Source organism: Macadamia integrifolia, chromosome 3 (assembly GCF_013358625.1).
Source record: "Macadamia integrifolia cultivar HAES 741 chromosome 3, SCU_Mint_v3, whole genome shotgun sequence".
Lineage (NCBI taxonomy): Eukaryota > Viridiplantae > Streptophyta > Magnoliopsida > Proteales > Proteaceae > Macadamia > Macadamia integrifolia.
The window spans coordinates 9928792-9945407 of record NC_056559.1 but is presented as its reverse complement, the minus strand read 5'-3'; the positions used below and the strand labels follow the sequence as shown (position 1 = coordinate 9945407).

Sequence of the window (16616 nt, the reverse complement as noted above, 5' to 3'; positions counted from 1 at the left end):
TTTTTGGTTTTTTCTGTTACTCCCTCTCTCCCCCGACCAGGTTGAGCTCAGTTCTCTTCTTCTTCTTCTTCTTCTTCTTCTTCTTTTCTGGTTTTTACTATTCCTCTCTCTCTCCCCCTCCCTCTGAGCTTTCTTCGACCTCGGCAGCGGTTGTGGCAGCGACAGTGGCTGCGGCAACGGCTACGGTTCCTCTCTCTCTGCCCCTCCCTCTGAGCTTTCTTCGACCTCGGAAGCGGCAGCGGCAGCGGCTGTGGCAGATCCCCGTTCCATTGGCCCTTGGGTGAGAGAAGCGAAAGAAAGAGAGAAAGAGCACCAAACAAGTCAGCAGCGTTCGGTGTGAGTTTCAGCACCGAACAGGCCCAGGTTGAGCTCAGTTCTCTTCTTCTTCTTCTTCTTCTTTTTTCTGGTTTTTGTTGTTCCTCTCTCTCTCTCTCCCCCTCCCTCTAAGCTTTCTTCGACCTCGACAGCGGCAGTAGCAGCAACGGCAGCAGTTGCGGCTGCGGCTGTGGCAGCGGTCCATCAAAAGCGGCGGTGCCAACTACTTTGCTTTCTCCGGCTGGATCTGGTGAATGAATGATTTTTTCCGCTGAGGAGAGAGAGAGAGAGTAAAGGTGTTACAACCGTGCATTGAAAATTTGTTTATCTTCTCTCCATCCAACGGTTCAATTCATGTTGATCAAATCCTACGGTCAAAATGCCGTTAGCATTCCTAAATTCTAGGTACTACGCTAGCATACCTGTCATTTTCCCTTATTTTTATCTTATTATATATATATATATATATATATATAATTTTTTTTTCCTGACATCCAAACACAACCTTACAAATAACTCTGCTCAACATAACAAATGAATTTGTGCTTTTACAATGATCTTCTGTAACAAAAACCCTTCTTCATTTTCTGATAGGCTGGGAAGGTCATGGTTGAGCTCTGTTTAGGGGATTAGAGAAATAGTAGTTCTCCCCTTTTCTGTAAGTACACAGAGTAACTAGCTAATGAAACAAGTAGTTTCAGTACAAATCGGTAAAATCAACTGTAGTCAACTAATTCAGCCCTGATTAATGGAATTCTTATAAGTTTGGTTTTTAGTTTGGATTTCTATGAAACCTATAAACATTTGAAATCAAATCAGACCGACCGAACGAGATTGAACTCAGAAACGGAGATTTGAATATGAACATCTTTCATTCTCACTCTTTTGTAAGTAAAAAGTTGCAGATATTTACATCTGAGGACATAATTTACAGCTTCACATCCACTTATTCCCCACTACCCCCTCCTCTTCTCCTCCTCCGGCCTCGCAACTATTTCCATCAACAGAGTTGGGTTAGGTTTACCCAAATCCAGTCTTCTCGTCTCACACCCAGAGATGCCACAAATTAACATCTTTTTTTCCGATCGGTAGAAGCATAAAACCTCGGCTAATTTCTCTGTTCGTCAACGCCGACGAAGCTCAAGAAGAAAAACTCACTCCAGAATCCAGATAGGCCGAAAGGCCCCTCTTTTAACTCTGGCCCCAACAGTTCAGATACATAGCCTTCTGAAGAGACTCATCCGCTTGCCTTCGCCTCTCCTCTCCGTTGCAGCTCCCTATAAAATGGCCCACATCGGAACCAAAGAAGCCGCACACCGTAAGGTATTCGGAGGGGTTATGGCCGGAAAACCGTTTCTTACGAAACTGGAGGGATCTGAAGCCGGCGTTCCATTTGAAACCCCGATCGGTGCCGTTTTGGGTGTTTCCTTGCACAACAGCGACGCTGGCCATCATCGAAACTTTGCTCAGATAATTCATCTCTGCTTTCTTCCGGATGGGATTCGCTTTTCTTTTCTTTATTTCTCTTGGTTGTCGGTGGGAAGGTTGATCGGACCACAATGATAAGGTTTAACTATTTATAGGAGATGAGGATTGAGGATGGTAGTTGGCGGTTTTATAAAACCAGGAGTGGAAATAGAGTCCTCGGTTTCCGGTATTCATGACAGAGGATGGGAGGGTTTTGTCTTTATCGCTGGTGAACAGAAAGAGTAGTAGACTATGGAGATGTTCTCGGCAATTTCTCTTTTGCGGATCTGAGAGAAATTTTAATGGCCACACATGTGTGTTTCATAGATGTTCTACAACATTTCAGTTTGATCCAACGGTTTTTAAGAATATTAAAAAAAAAAAATTTGATCCAACGGTTTTAAGAATATGTAAAAAAAAATAAAAATTTGTACCACCCATAAATTTGAAATTTACATCATAAAACACCCCGTTTGTTAATAACATCGACTGCCTTGATGTATAACAATATAACGTTGGGCAGAATGTACGTTCTGCGAGCTTACTTATCCGTATTTTTTATATTAATCGTAAATATGGCATGATGGTAATTCAAGCCGTTAATTGATTTTAATTGTTTTTTATGATAATCGTTTTCAGCTTTACGGTAAGAGTTTTTATTATTATAGCCTCCTTCTCTCTTAGCCATGAACCCACAACACCCCATTCCCACCCCCTTTTCTAGCTCAGTCTCTCTCACTTCCCAATGCTCCATTAAAGTAATTTTCAATGATGCTACATTAGGGGTGTCAATTTGTGGCCCGACCCGACTAAATCGATCGGGACCAACCGTTTATAGACCGGCCCGGCCAGGACCGTTTATTAAACGTGTCAGACTTGAGCCCGGCTCGTTTATAGATGGTCGGTCTCGATTTTGCTACTTGGACCGTCGGGCGCCCGACTGAGACCGATCGAATAACGTCCAACCGAGACCGCCCTATTGTGCACTGACTTGGCCCGACCCTTTAATGATTGTAGAATACCTATTTTACCCCCCAAATTAAAGAATAAAAACTAAAAAGTGAAAGATATGTTCATATTTTAAATAATGGTTATATTTTGTATCATTTATTGATTTATTGTCATTTTTTTGGGCTTGCATGAGTGGGCTGGAATATAAGAGCACATTTTAAAGAGGGCCCGTTTAAAAACCGGTTAAAGCCCGTTTAACATTAAACATGTCCGTAGCCCGATTAAGGCCCGACTAAAGCCCGATTAAGGTAGCCCGATTATAGCCCGAGACCGATCGACCGAATATAAAGTGTACCATGCCCTCAATAATTAAGCCCGATTAGTTAAATGGGCTGACACGGTGTAGCCTTTGAAAGTCTTCAAGCCCGATTAAGCCCGATCGAAATCGGACCGGCCCGACCGGTTGACACCCCTATGCTACATGCAGTGAGGAATGTTTTCAGACTATTCTATCATTACTAGCTTCATTAATGGAGTTGCTGATGAAGATCATCTCTTCCTGGGTTTCGAAAAATCCACTAGGTCACATAATCATGTAGAGGTTTTCACCAAAACTCACCACTGCGAAAGAATCCTACTTGAAAGAAAACTATTGCAAACCTGACGAAATTATCATAATTACAAAGACTACATCTAAGATCTAGTAAGAATCTCACAAATTAGGCTTAAGAAAAGAAACTATCCATAATTTTGAAATACTATCTATTCCATCAGTCATCATCTCCTATAGACCAATCAAAGATGAAAGAGCTTGGAGGTTTTACTCAAATCAGTCATCCCCACTTTGAAAACGAACGAATTAAGACAAAACTAAAATCTTATAACAGTGAAGAAACCCATATCAACTAGAAGCAGAAAATTAAAGAGGAAACAATCAAAAGATGGAGTGGGGAAAAAGACTCGATCGATGAGGCAAGGAGAGGGAGGGGAGAGAAGACGGGAAAGGGGGCTGCCAGGTTCACGATGGAGAGGAGAGGTTAAGGCCGGTTTTTTTGGGTTAACAGTTCAACGACAAATATTGGATAGAATTAAATCAACGGTTCTTAATTGAAAAATATATTTTCAAATTATTTATACGTACGTATTGCGACCTTTTTTCCTATAATGTTTTCTTAAAATTGGAAAACACCCTTTGATCCTGATTTGGCTTTCTATATACCACCCCTAATTTCAAGTGGAGTATCTTCAACCTCCATCCCTTGAACCAGCATCAATGAAGAAGTCTCTCTCTCTCTCTCTCTCCATAGAACCCATGGATCATACCATGGATCATATCTCTCTCTCTCTCTCTCTCTCTCTCTCTCTCTCTCTCCCTCTCTCATGCAGATCTTCTCCATAGAACCCATGGATCATACCATGATCTCACAATTGGGAGACTTGCGTGTACATCTTGAGGTCACTCCAGCTATGCGATCACTCTTTAATCCATAAGCTCTATTGAGATGAATCATATCCCTCTCTTTCTCTCACTAAGTTTTCATTTCAACACTCCACATCTAATCAGACACAGCTTGCTTGTAGGAGAAACAAGTGTCCCCAACAATTTTAGCAAACAAATCGATATAACATGTGGTTTATTTATTAGAACTAAGAAAGAAAAAAAAAAGATACCTTCAACATTTTCAGATCTACTGTTGAAGGTCTACAGTTGAACCCTAGAAGATCACCGACTTGCTCGACAGACAACCCTCAAACCTACTCATATGGGAACCAAGAACGAAGAAGAGAATCAAATCCAATATCCACAAACCTTCATCTCTGCAACTTGGATTATCAGGATAAACTACACTAAAATGGCTGCGCTTTCCTTGTAATAAAACCAGTAGAAAGATTGTTTTAGTTTATTTAGTAGAACTAAGAAAAGAAGAGCTTTAGCATAATTGATCCTACCAGTTATTTGAGAATTGTTAGCTTCCTCCAATAACACTGTGAAACCGAAACCTCTCATCCCATCGGCTTTCCCTTTCAACTCTTTGAAAAATTCTTGTTACTTCTTGACTAGAAAAGAAACAAGTATTCACTTGATCTTCGGATGTAAGCGCATTTGTCCATTTAAAAATCATAGACCAATTTTTTATTTTCTTTTGGACTTAAGATCACATTCGTGTTTCGCCAGCGGGAATAATCGATTCTGAGTTCGAGCTAGTAAGTACAAGAAAAAGAAAAAAACACATTAAAGAACAGAATGACTCGTTGAGCAGCCATGGAAAGGTTTGCTGAGAATAGAGAAACCCTAACTGGTTTGGGAGTTTTGCATTGAAGAGTAAAACGGTGAATTGAGGGCTCAAAATTGCAGTCACTGGAGCTTCCTTGTCGGAATTCAATCCATCGTCATATATTGAAGGGTATGCAAGGAAGACAGAGTAACCCTAACTGATTCCATCATCGATTTTGGGTTTTACAAGGAAGGGTAAAACGGTAAGTTTATCTTTCTTCAAGGGTTATTTGGGCATTTAATAAATTTTAGCTATTTGACATCATCACTTAACTAGAATCAATTAGCGGAGTCGATATAAGTATAATTTCATTTCAAAATGGGGGATGTCTTCCATATTATTAGCAAATGAGGGTGTTACACAATATAAATTTTAAATTTATGGGGTATTAATAACTTGCTATTACATATGGACACGTAGAAACCATGTCAATTATGCATAGGCTAAACTTAACCCATATTTTGTTTTATAATTAATGAAGTATTGGACTGCTTAATCATGTCAATCTATTTCCCAACATGTGACTCTTATTCACTCAGTTCCCTTTAATACACCCTTTATTCCAAACTTGAATCTAACTATACTAATTTTTACGAATGTTATTGATCCCATTAACAATATCTTTGGATGAACTAATTGTGTTACCATTCAAGGAAAATGTGTCTCACTATATTCCGATTAGATGATGACAAGAAAAACTATAGAAGCCACCATTCGAGGCCTTCTCTATGGGATAAAGCGAGAACAAATTGGAGGGTGAAAAGTATAGGAGATCTAGAATGACTCTGAGGAGTTCCAAAAATTACTATCTAACAATAGCACCAATTTGTGGCCTTGTAGTACCATCCCCTTTTTTCGGATGTCTATAATTTTTTATTCATACCACATTTTTGTTTGAGTCCTATCAAGAATTAAAGTATCGGTATCGGTCGCCGTATCGGTCGGTCAAAATTAAGATACGTATCGAAGGGTATCGTATTGTATCGGAGATACGCTAAGATACGTTAAGATACGCTAAAGATACGCATATAAATGGATAGGGAACACATTTTTATACACTTTTGCATAAAAAAACAGTTAACAAAAGTTATATATAACATGTAGAATGCATAAATACTTAAGTAGAGGGTATCGTATTGATAGACAAATATATTGAGTTGAAAATGTTCAAAATGATGAGGGTATCATATTGATAGACAAATATATATTTTTGAGAAAAATCAAAATTTTCCATGGAAGTTGTAGAACACTTGTTTTTACATAACATATAAAAAATCTAAACATTTTTAATCATTGAGCATGAGTAGATCTAAGAAATTTGAAATAAATTGGAACCCTCATTTTCTCTTGAAAAAAGTTTGTAAATCCTTATCAATCCAATGATTTCATGTAATAATGATGCACAAAATGTGATTCTAAGTATGATGAAGTAGGGGTGTCAATTCGTGGCCCGAACTGACTAAACCGATCGGGACCGACCGTTTATAGACCGGCCCGGCCCGGACCGTCTATTAAACGTGTCGGGCTTGAGCCCGGACCATTTATTAAACGTGTCGGGCTTGAGCCCGGCCCGTTTATAAACGGTCGGTCTTGGTTTTGCCACTTGGACCGTCGGGCGCCCGATCGAGACCGACCGTTTAACACCCGATCGAGACCGGCCTATTGTGCACTGGCCTAGCCCGACCCTTTAATGATTGTAGAATACCTATTTTACCCCCCAAATTAGAAAGTAAAAACTAAAAAGTAAAAACATGTTCACATTTTAAATAATGGTTATATTTGGTATCATTTATTAATTTATTGTCATTTTTTTAGGCTTGCATGAGTGGGTCGAAATATAAGAGCACATTTTAAAGAAGGCCCGTTTAAAAATCGGTTAAAACCCGTTTAACATTAAACATGTCCGTAGCCCAATTGAGGCCCGACTAAAGCCCGATTAAGGTGGCCCGATTATAGCCCGAGGCCGACCGACCGAATATAAAGTGTACCATGCCCTCAATAACTAAGCCCGATTAGTTAAATGGGCGGACACGGTGTAGCCTTTGAAAGTCTTCAAGCCCGATTAAGCCCGACCGAAACCGAATCGACCCGACCAGTTGACACCCCTATGATGAACCTTAGATTTGTAAAAAAACTTGAAAATCTAAGGTTAAAGTTGAAAAAAGTGAGTAAAGATTCAAGAACTTACTATTCAAAATTTTCAACTTTCAAGTTCAAGGATCTTCTTGGACTATGTTTTTCTCCTTCTTTGAACCATTCACTTCGACAATGTTTCTTTCAATCTACCATTTGAGTCTCCAAAAAAGTGTGTGAATCAAAGGGGAAGAAAGAAGAGAAATATAGAAAACTATTGGTGAGAGTTTGAAGTGTTTGTTTCAAACAATAAAGGCACATTCACGGGAATTTTCATATTTTCAGTCGATACATACCGATACGGTACCGATACAGTACGATACGGCTCAATACTGCACGATACGGTCGATACATACCGATACGTACCGATACTCTCGGGAATTTCCAAATTTTCAAAAGTTCGTATCGCAGAGTATCGTACGTATCGGTACCGATACGATACATCACGATACGATACGTACGATACGGCGATACGTACGATACGGCGATACGCAAAAGGTGGCCCAAAATTCTATGTAGCGTATCGGTATGTATCGTGCCGATGCCTATCGATACGGATATGTATCGGCCGATACGGCACGATACGCACCGATACTTAAAACCATGGCCATCAACGATAGTACCCCCATTGTCCCCCTATACCCTATGAACACCACCCTAACCCATCGGTCAAGAGATTCTCCATTGATTGTGAGTATAGGAAAACTTGCCCGAAATAAATAATATCTAAATATTCCTGCAAAGAGATACAAGTTCCCCTTTTAAACCAATCTGTTGATCTTCATTAGATTATTCATCAAGCTTTCATTTTCGTCACATCAACCCTCATTAGAATTGAAATTTGGGACTATGCTTTCATATTAGATCGTTTTTCATTTTCCTCACATCAACCCTCATTATAATTGAAATTTGGGACTATGCTTTCATATTAGATCGTTTTTCATTTCAATATAGCCAAGAGGATTTTAAAAATTAATCAATGTCCAATATAACATTGAACCACAATTTATACATTGCTCAAAATTTTGTTAGTTTTTTTTTTCCCCAACCCTTAGGCATTCTAAATTATTAATGTGATTTTATGCTCTATACATTGTGATACGACAGAATTTGTCATCTAATAAAGCGAGGACACGTGGCATCCGAGGGAGAGGCACGTGTCGCCCATCCGATAGAGGCCGCAAGGATTCAAACCACGTGAGGAGAAGATTCTCAAGGAGGGGTTCCTGAAACCCTAGGCCAAGAAACCCTATAAGAGGGAACCGAAAATGAACCTACAGGAGGTACGCTAACACCCACCATTACTCTTGTAAAAACACTGTTCTGCCGATCACTAACTTGGGCATCGGAGGACTAATCTCGGAGATACCTCCGGTCCTCTGTCTTCTGTGCTTGTGTAGGTGCAGGGTCGGCACATACGGATTTTGGGCAGTAACACATTGTAAAAAACATTAACCAGGCAATAGGTATAAGACTTTGACAAAACAATTATATTAATGGAAAGATAATTACAAATAGAAGATCACTTACTTGTTCAATTGATCCTCTGAAACAGAAGCAGGAATCGTCCCTCTAAAGTAGAGTTGAGTCGTATATATATACTCTCCTTAAGGTATTTGAACGCCCCGTATATATGCATGCTACCGGGTTGATCATACGTTCTCACCTCCAAGATAAAACAACTCTCCAATTGTCTAAGGTGCACTCAAATAAGCAATTCTCATAGGTATGTCCGAAGGTAATACTCTGAAATTCAAAGAGAAAACGAAAACAGAGAACAGAAGCACTTGCAATAAACAGAGAACTTAAGACTCTCATAATATATTAGTACCCGAATACATGCAGAATATTTTTATATATTGAATGTAGGTCTCTGTGTACGAATGGGTACACCAATACAGGTACCCATACATATACAGGTTATGGGGAAGGGTATATATATATATATTTTTTGGTGAAACATGGAGAAGGGTATATGTCTCATACATATAGGTGCATGCATGTACATGTACATGTACATACGTATGTACATTTATTGGGTACACACACCAATAATATGTCCTTTAGGAAAAAATGTGGACTCAAAAATTACATATAGTAAAAAGTAGGTTCTTTGATAATAATCTATTACATTGTTGTTATTATAATTTAAAAACAAAAGATTTTCTATAGTTTATCTGAATTTTCGAGCAATTAATTAATCCATATATGAACATCCTTTTTCGCAATTCCATTATCTAAAAGTTATGTGAAATTATTGGTAATTATTGAATGCTCTCTCTCTCTCTCTCTCTCTCTCTCTCTCTCTCTCTAAAATAGATCTAGAAGGATAATGCCCTTAAGCTGATTAACAGTTTTTTATTTTTTTGGTTTAACCTGATCAACAGTAGTGATTATGATATCCTTGTAGAGTCTTACCATCTTTCATCTAACTTCAAGAGAAATTACTGTCGGCAAACTTACTGTTCAATTGGTTGGTGGTTTATGGCTTTTTTATGGGCTGTGATACTATTCCATTAGGGCCCATTAGATATGCACGGCATATGTCTTATAGATTTATACTCTAGTTATTTCGGAATATGATCAGTTAAATCATGCATGCATCCACGTGAGAGTATCACATCAATTGCTGTCCTTGAAAGTTGATACTTCAAATGTCTGGTAGGACCTTTGATTTATTTATTTATTAGCTTTCTTTGGATCAATTGGCTTTTCTTTTATGGCTCAAATCAAACTCATCAAAAAACAACAAAATAGACCCAGCCTTTTAGCAATTCCTTACAATTACCAGCTAGAAACAAAGCTGAAAGATCGACAAAGTGGTGTTGTTGAAGTAAGTGTAGAAACGCAATTAAAGAATGAGTGATACGATCAGATTTTCTTATTTTCATGGTGAGATGAGATCCTGTTTCATTATTAATAGAGAATAGGGTTACAAGGGTCGTCTTCACACCTCTCTCCGGTTGTTTATAGAGAAATAAAACCTCGCTATAAATATAAAACAAAACCCTATATAGAAAATTTACTGAATTTTACAATCCTCTAGAATCCACCCACTTTTGCCACGGACGAAATTCAAGACAACATACCCTCAACAGTAAGATCGACTATGAATTTAGCTACTGAATATTGTAAATTTGTAATCCTTATCATTCTCATGAGAGAGAGAGAGAGAGAGAGAGAGAGAGATGGCCGTAGGGTACAATAGAGGCTTCAGAGGGTTAGGATGTTTTATGTTTGTCTTCATATCATGCAGCAAAGATGGGAATTAGTATATTGGAGTGAACCGACGTAGCCAAAGTAGGGGGAGAGGGAGGTCCGATCCTTCATTCCGTAGTACAAAGAATAACAAACAAAGTGTCGGTGGATGCCACTGGCTACAGTCTACGTAAACTATAAAAGACTTGAAATAGAGATTGAGAGCGATAGAGAAAGAGAGAGGAAGACAGAAAATGACACTTAAAGAGATGGGTAATGTGGAACGCACAGAAATAATTACGCTGAAGATAGGATAGGGACTATTAGTGTCATAATAAATAAGTCACAACTCCACTCACAAGTGCGCTACATGTTGTCGTCCCACACTATAAGGTATGGTAGTTGATTGTAGAGTACATTGGAGTATAGAGAGACTGTACTATGGAAGTTGAATTGATGTGGTTGAAATCACTGTTTTAAGAGTTAGACTTTTCAATTATTAAAGTCTATGAAGATGTTATGTGATAATCAAGTTATAACATTGTCAACAACATGATATTTTATGGAAAGATCAAACACATCAAAGTCAATTGTCATTTTGTGGGGAATGCAATTATTCAAAAGTTTTTTGGTACTCTATTTATTTCTTTTGCAAATCAATTGGGTGATGTGTTTACCCAGACTTTATTTGGTTTTACTTTTTTAAAAAATTGTTGTAAGTTGGGCCAGGGTGATTTATATGCTTCAGCCAGAGGGATAGGGGTGTCAATCTATTGGTTCGGTTTAGTTTCGGTCAGGTTGAATCGGTTTTGATCTAGGAATGAGGGAGATCAAAACCAATCTATTAAGAAACTTCGATTTTCGATCGATTTCGATTTTAATTCGGTTTGATTTCGATTTATTTTGGTTTTTTAATATTAGGTTAATATCGGTTTATTATTGGGTTTGAACCATAATGAAATTTTACATTCATAACCTATAGTGACAAGATTTGACAAAAAAAAAACACTTTAAATTTATGGTTAAATCGTGGTTTATCATTGTAAGGGAAAGATAACTAATATTAAAACCAATGGATAACAAATTACTAAGGAGATAACTAATATTAAAATCACAAAATGAACCTTATTATCCAATCATTCATTTAACTATCCAATTAGTTTTGTATAGTGAACAAGGAAATCAATGGAAGCATTATTACAGTTTACAAATCAATTTCTCTATTCATAACCTAATATTCAATGATTTGTAACAATTCCCCTAACAATAAAAATTTTTCTCACTAATATTGTAAAAAATAGAAGGCAATTCACCAATTTATAATCTAATAATCATTTATTTTTTTATCAGTTTTATTCAATTTGGTTATTGGTCCGTTCGGTTTGGATCACTTTTCAGTCAGTCCCAACATACCTCAGTCCAAAACCAATCCAATAAGGATCGGTTTGGTTCCAGTCGGATTTTATCGGTTGGTTTCGATCGATTTTATCGATTTGGGCTAGGTTTTCACACCCCTACTGAGGGAGTGTTAAGTTGTGTACCTACCGTAGGGTTATTGTTTGCAGTTGATCATGATAGGGACATTGTGTTTGTTTCAAGTTGTGTTTGGTATGCAATAAAAGAAATCATAACAAATGAATCCTTAGTCTTTCACCCATGATTTAAACATCTGAACTCTTATTTATTTAATGTATATTTGTCATCTCATCTATTTAACCTCAAAATTTTGTGTCCGACCACCCCCACTCTTTGAAGACCTCAACTCTAATTGTGGCTTAAGAGAATGTGAGGCTGTGTCTGCATTATTTTTTAAAGTGCATTATTGACCCAGAATATATCAAACACAGCATCAGTTCCTCTTTTAGTTTATAACTAGAGTTACTCTAAGTAGAGTCTAATATATATATATATATATATATATATATTAATAAGTGCACCTGTGCACAAGGCTATAAAAGTTGGAAGGGCCATTATACATTACGCTGAAAGTATCCTGGTTCAGATCTCTCTTTTTCCTCCTCGTTTTCTCTTCCCTTCTTTTTTTTCCCTCAAGTATTTGTGTGGACTGGTTATAAGTTTCTCGTTCATTCAATAATGAAAGTTATGTAAGGGATCGAAATATTCTTGACCATAAATCCCTAATTAATGTGTGTTCTTTTTCTTCATCTTACAGGTGATTGGTGCTTATAATAGGTTGTACTGTACTCTCTCTCTCTCTCTCTCTCTCTCTCTCTCTCTCTCCATTAACATTTTTTTTTTCTTTTTTACTCATCAAAGTCAAAGCATATACTGGTGCCCATGCATGTCGAACACCGATATGGCTCACTCCAACAACTGAACTGTGTCTAGATGCAATGAGTAGGAACTCCTTGATAATGAACCCTGATCTGTTAAACTCCATAACTAACTTTTAATATATATGCTCTTCCTTTTTTCATTTAATAATAATAAAAACAAAAAACAAAAAACAAAAAAACAAAAAACAAAAAAACAAAAAACAAAAAAAACAAAAACAAAAACAAAAAAACAAAAACAAAAAACAAAAAACAAAACAAAACAAAAACAACAACAACAACCGAACTATGTCCAAGCAAGAAAGGGGAAAATATAAAAGAAAAATGCTATTCATTCTTAAGAAGAAACTTCTGTTTAATCCTCTTTATATTTCACTCACTGGGTAAAGATGCCTGGGTTTCTCACTACACAACTCATTTTATTGTACATAGAAGAGTTTCTCACCCTAGATATATCCTTCTTCCTTGGTTAATCAAATGACACTTCTCCGTCCCATCTTAAGACCAGAATTGCCCAAGATATCCCAAGGTCCCTTAATCACCCTTCTCTGAAGTTCAAAATCAATCCAAGGCAGACTCCTTCCCCCCACCCCCACCCCCAAAAAAAAAAAAAAAAGGAGAGAGCCCAAACATTTGCTGACCTTCACAAAATTGGCCTCTGCATCACCAAAATCCTACCTCTGTAGTTTCCACTGCATAATTTATATGTCCTTCCTGTAGGTCACCACAGCTTCCAAACCTTCATTTTAATGGACAATCATCTGGACCATTAATTTCCTCAAGGAAACAATAAACATTATGATAACGAACCAACTGTTTACCACCCTTTGGCTTTCTTGCCTGAATCAGCACTGATCAATTTGTGCTTCCACACTGGTTCCTTGATCAGAAAAGTTGGCCTCTTCTTCAAGTTCTCGACCTGGTTCCCTTTCACCTAGGCAGATGCTTCTGTCGTCTTTGGCATGCTCCCACATTTGGAGACCACTATGGTGACCGTGGATCATACTCATTTTTATAGAGCAGGTGTCTGAAGATTTCCATCCGCCTGTTGTCAGCATCCAACATTCAGACCTATCACCCAGAAAAAGAAAGATCTCCGCCACCAGCCTTCACAGTTTGGAAAGGGGGAAATGATCATTGGTAAGCAAATTGACGAGGGATCAGTAAACCCCTCCCAGATCAAGAACCAATAAATTTTTGAAGTGCTGATCATTATTTGTAGAGCAGGCCTCAGCGGATTCTCAATGCGTCCAATCTTTCCCCTAGCCCAGATGGCAATTTCCATGCAAAACACTGAATTATGTAGTCAGGTAAGAAGCCAAGGTCTAACATCATCCTGCAAAAAATATGCCCCCCCTATAAGCCCTTTCTGGAAAGTAATTAGTTGGATTCCTCACTTATCAGTGGTAACCCTGGCTTCATGTCAGGATCCTTGCAGAACCTTTTGCATGGGAAGATAGAATTTTCTTATGAAGGTACAGTTCCTGAAATTGAACCCGGAGCAGTCTGCAATTCAATTTAAGTTCAAACCTTAAAACAGTTGATAGGCCATGAGTATCTCTGTCCATGAGAATTTTAAATAATTAATCTGGATGATACCCCTTAGAAACTGAACCATCTCGAGATTGATACATCCATGATGGAACCTGTAAACAACAGTACACTGAAAGGTTCATGAAACACCACCTGAAACAAAGGACACCAAGAATGTAATTTAACAAGAGTCAAAAATAAAAAATAAAAAATAAAAAAAATTTTCAAAAAAATTTAACCACTATGATTTGAAATGCTGATTAAAGCTAGCTCTTTGTATGAATTGTTGTGCTCAAGAAAGGCTCCCCCCCCCCCCCTCCAATTTTTTATTTTGTTTTTTTCCTTTTATTAAATACAAAATAGTTGTATCAAGGATGTTCTCTATTCTAAGCCATCTAGAAGATTGAAGACATGGGCATTGATGAACTTCTAACCTTGACAATTAATTACACCACCAAAAACAACAAACTCATCCTTATCCCAACTTAATGGAGTCAGCTACATTGATCCATGCAAAACAAAATATGGGAAATTGAGGTCCAAACAAAAAATGAGGGATGACAAATGAAAAATGATTGCAATGGAAAAAATGGGAATGATGATTGCAATATCTTCAAAGTATTGCTTTAATCTAGCACTAAGTAAAATTAGCCAGCATAGACTGCTCTAATATTTTGAAGTGGGAAATATACACCATTGTGCTCAGCATTCTTAGAGCAGGCCACTGCAATACCATACATGGAGCAAAGCTGAACTTTGACAATTAAATTATCAATGAGATTTTATTTCACTTCATTTCTAACCAAACAGAGCCATAGTATGAAGGCCTCCAGGATTCGGTTCACTGTTCTATCAGAATTAATGCATGCTATTGGGTTCTTTGGATTTCTCCTCTTTCAAATAATATTGAATGGCCTACCTTTTTATTTTCTTTTTCTCTTTTTTTTTTTTTTTTTGGGTGGGGGGGGGTGTGTGGGGAGGGGTTAATTTTACAAATATTCAAACATTCCATACCGTCGTGGGAAATATTACTGTAGACAATTGAAGTCTCATTTGAAAACCCTTATTTTTTTTTATTTTTTTTATAAGCAGATCATCACTGCTAAGTACAGGAACATGATCACGTGGAATGTACGTACTTAACTGTGAATTACTTTTAGTTTGTCTCGTTAATCAGTAATATATCATGAAATCTATTGATTGGATTGCAATATACCTAAAACATCATTAAATCAGTCTTATAGATCCGTAAAGTTCAAAACTGTTCTGAGTTTCAGTTTATAAATAATAAAGAAGCTTTTTTTTTTTGGGTGAATAAAAATTAAATTACAAAAAAAAGGAGAAGAATACACAAGCCCTAGGGCCAAAGAGAGAAAAGGATATATCAAAATGGCTTATCCAAAAATCTTTTTGAAAAAGACTCAAGTAAAAAAGGATACCAAAATAATGGCACAATTTTAACAATTCAACCAGACTGGAATAAGATGACATACATGGCAACATCACTTTGGCAACCTTCTACACAACTCCATTGATACTTATAAATATTTGGTTCTGTCAATTTCCACTTTTCTTTTATATTTGCTAGATCTAGTAAAAGCAAGCAACCATGGTTGTAATTCACAGCAAAAAAAAAAAAAAAACCCAAAAAAGACAGTTTAAAACAGGCCATTTTCTAGTTAGGGACATTAAAGGACAAGGGGACATACATTGAAGAACATATGGGTTGAAGTATACGTGCAGGAACCAGGCCAGGTCCAAAACTGGCCTGCGGTTCAACATTGAACCAATTCTGGTTCAGAACAAACCATCAAGTTTGGGTTTTCCTGGTTTTCTCAATTCCAGAATCATGTGTTAAATTCAGGAGTTCTAGTTCCCTTTTTATCTATTATTCAGTAGTTCTATCAGGTTGGGACACCTCTTATAAGTCTTCAACCATGTTTTGTCTTATTTTATTAGTGTCTTAGCAAGTTAAGGGAAACCTGCACAGCTTGCACATGGGAGAATCCTTTTATGCTTCTGTCTTGTTTCAGTTTGCCTATTCTGATCATGACTCGGGATTAAATTTCCTAAACTGATTATGATAACGCTTTTTTGGAAACAGCCTCTCCTGCAAAGCAGGGTGTAAGGCTGCGTACATTTGCCCGTTCCAGACACTGTAGTAGCGGGAGCCTTGTGCACTGGTTGCTCTAGTAATTATGATAACGCTTTCAGTTTTGTTTAAATAAGCTGTAAAGATTATCCACAAGCCCATGAATTATGTTGAATAAGAGTTGGCTTGTTTGCCTTCAAGTTCTGTGGTGATTCAGTTCCAGCCTACTGTGGTGATTCAGTACGCTGATTGGTGGTGATTCCATTTTCTGGTTTCTTTCAGTCTTTCTTGTGTATTATAGTTCTATTCTTCTAAGTCAGTTTCGTTCTATTATTAGTTATTCTCACGTCAATCCAC

At 37.5% G+C, this 16616-nt stretch overlaps 2 protein-coding genes across 7 annotated transcripts in view; both read right to left on the bottom strand.

Annotated features, from left to right (window-relative positions):
* The window catches only part of LOC122073033 (splicing factor U2AF-associated protein 2), a gene marked incomplete at its 3' end in the record, with an annotated part of 91662 nt that overhangs the window by 23318 nt on the left and 51728 nt on the right, over positions 1-16616 (bottom strand).
* Positions 12947-16616, bottom strand: part of LOC122073031 (putative pentatricopeptide repeat-containing protein At1g19290) — a 16600-nt gene continuing 12930 nt past the window's right edge. For 2 of the 4 annotated variants that reach the window (XM_042637514.1, XM_042637513.1), the window contains exon 3: positions 12947-14320. The gene's annotated coding sequence lies outside the window, so the exon portion shown is untranslated. The remainder of the gene's footprint in view (positions 14321-16616) is intronic. The other 2 variants (XM_042637516.1, XM_042637515.1) reach the window with 2 other exon arrangements.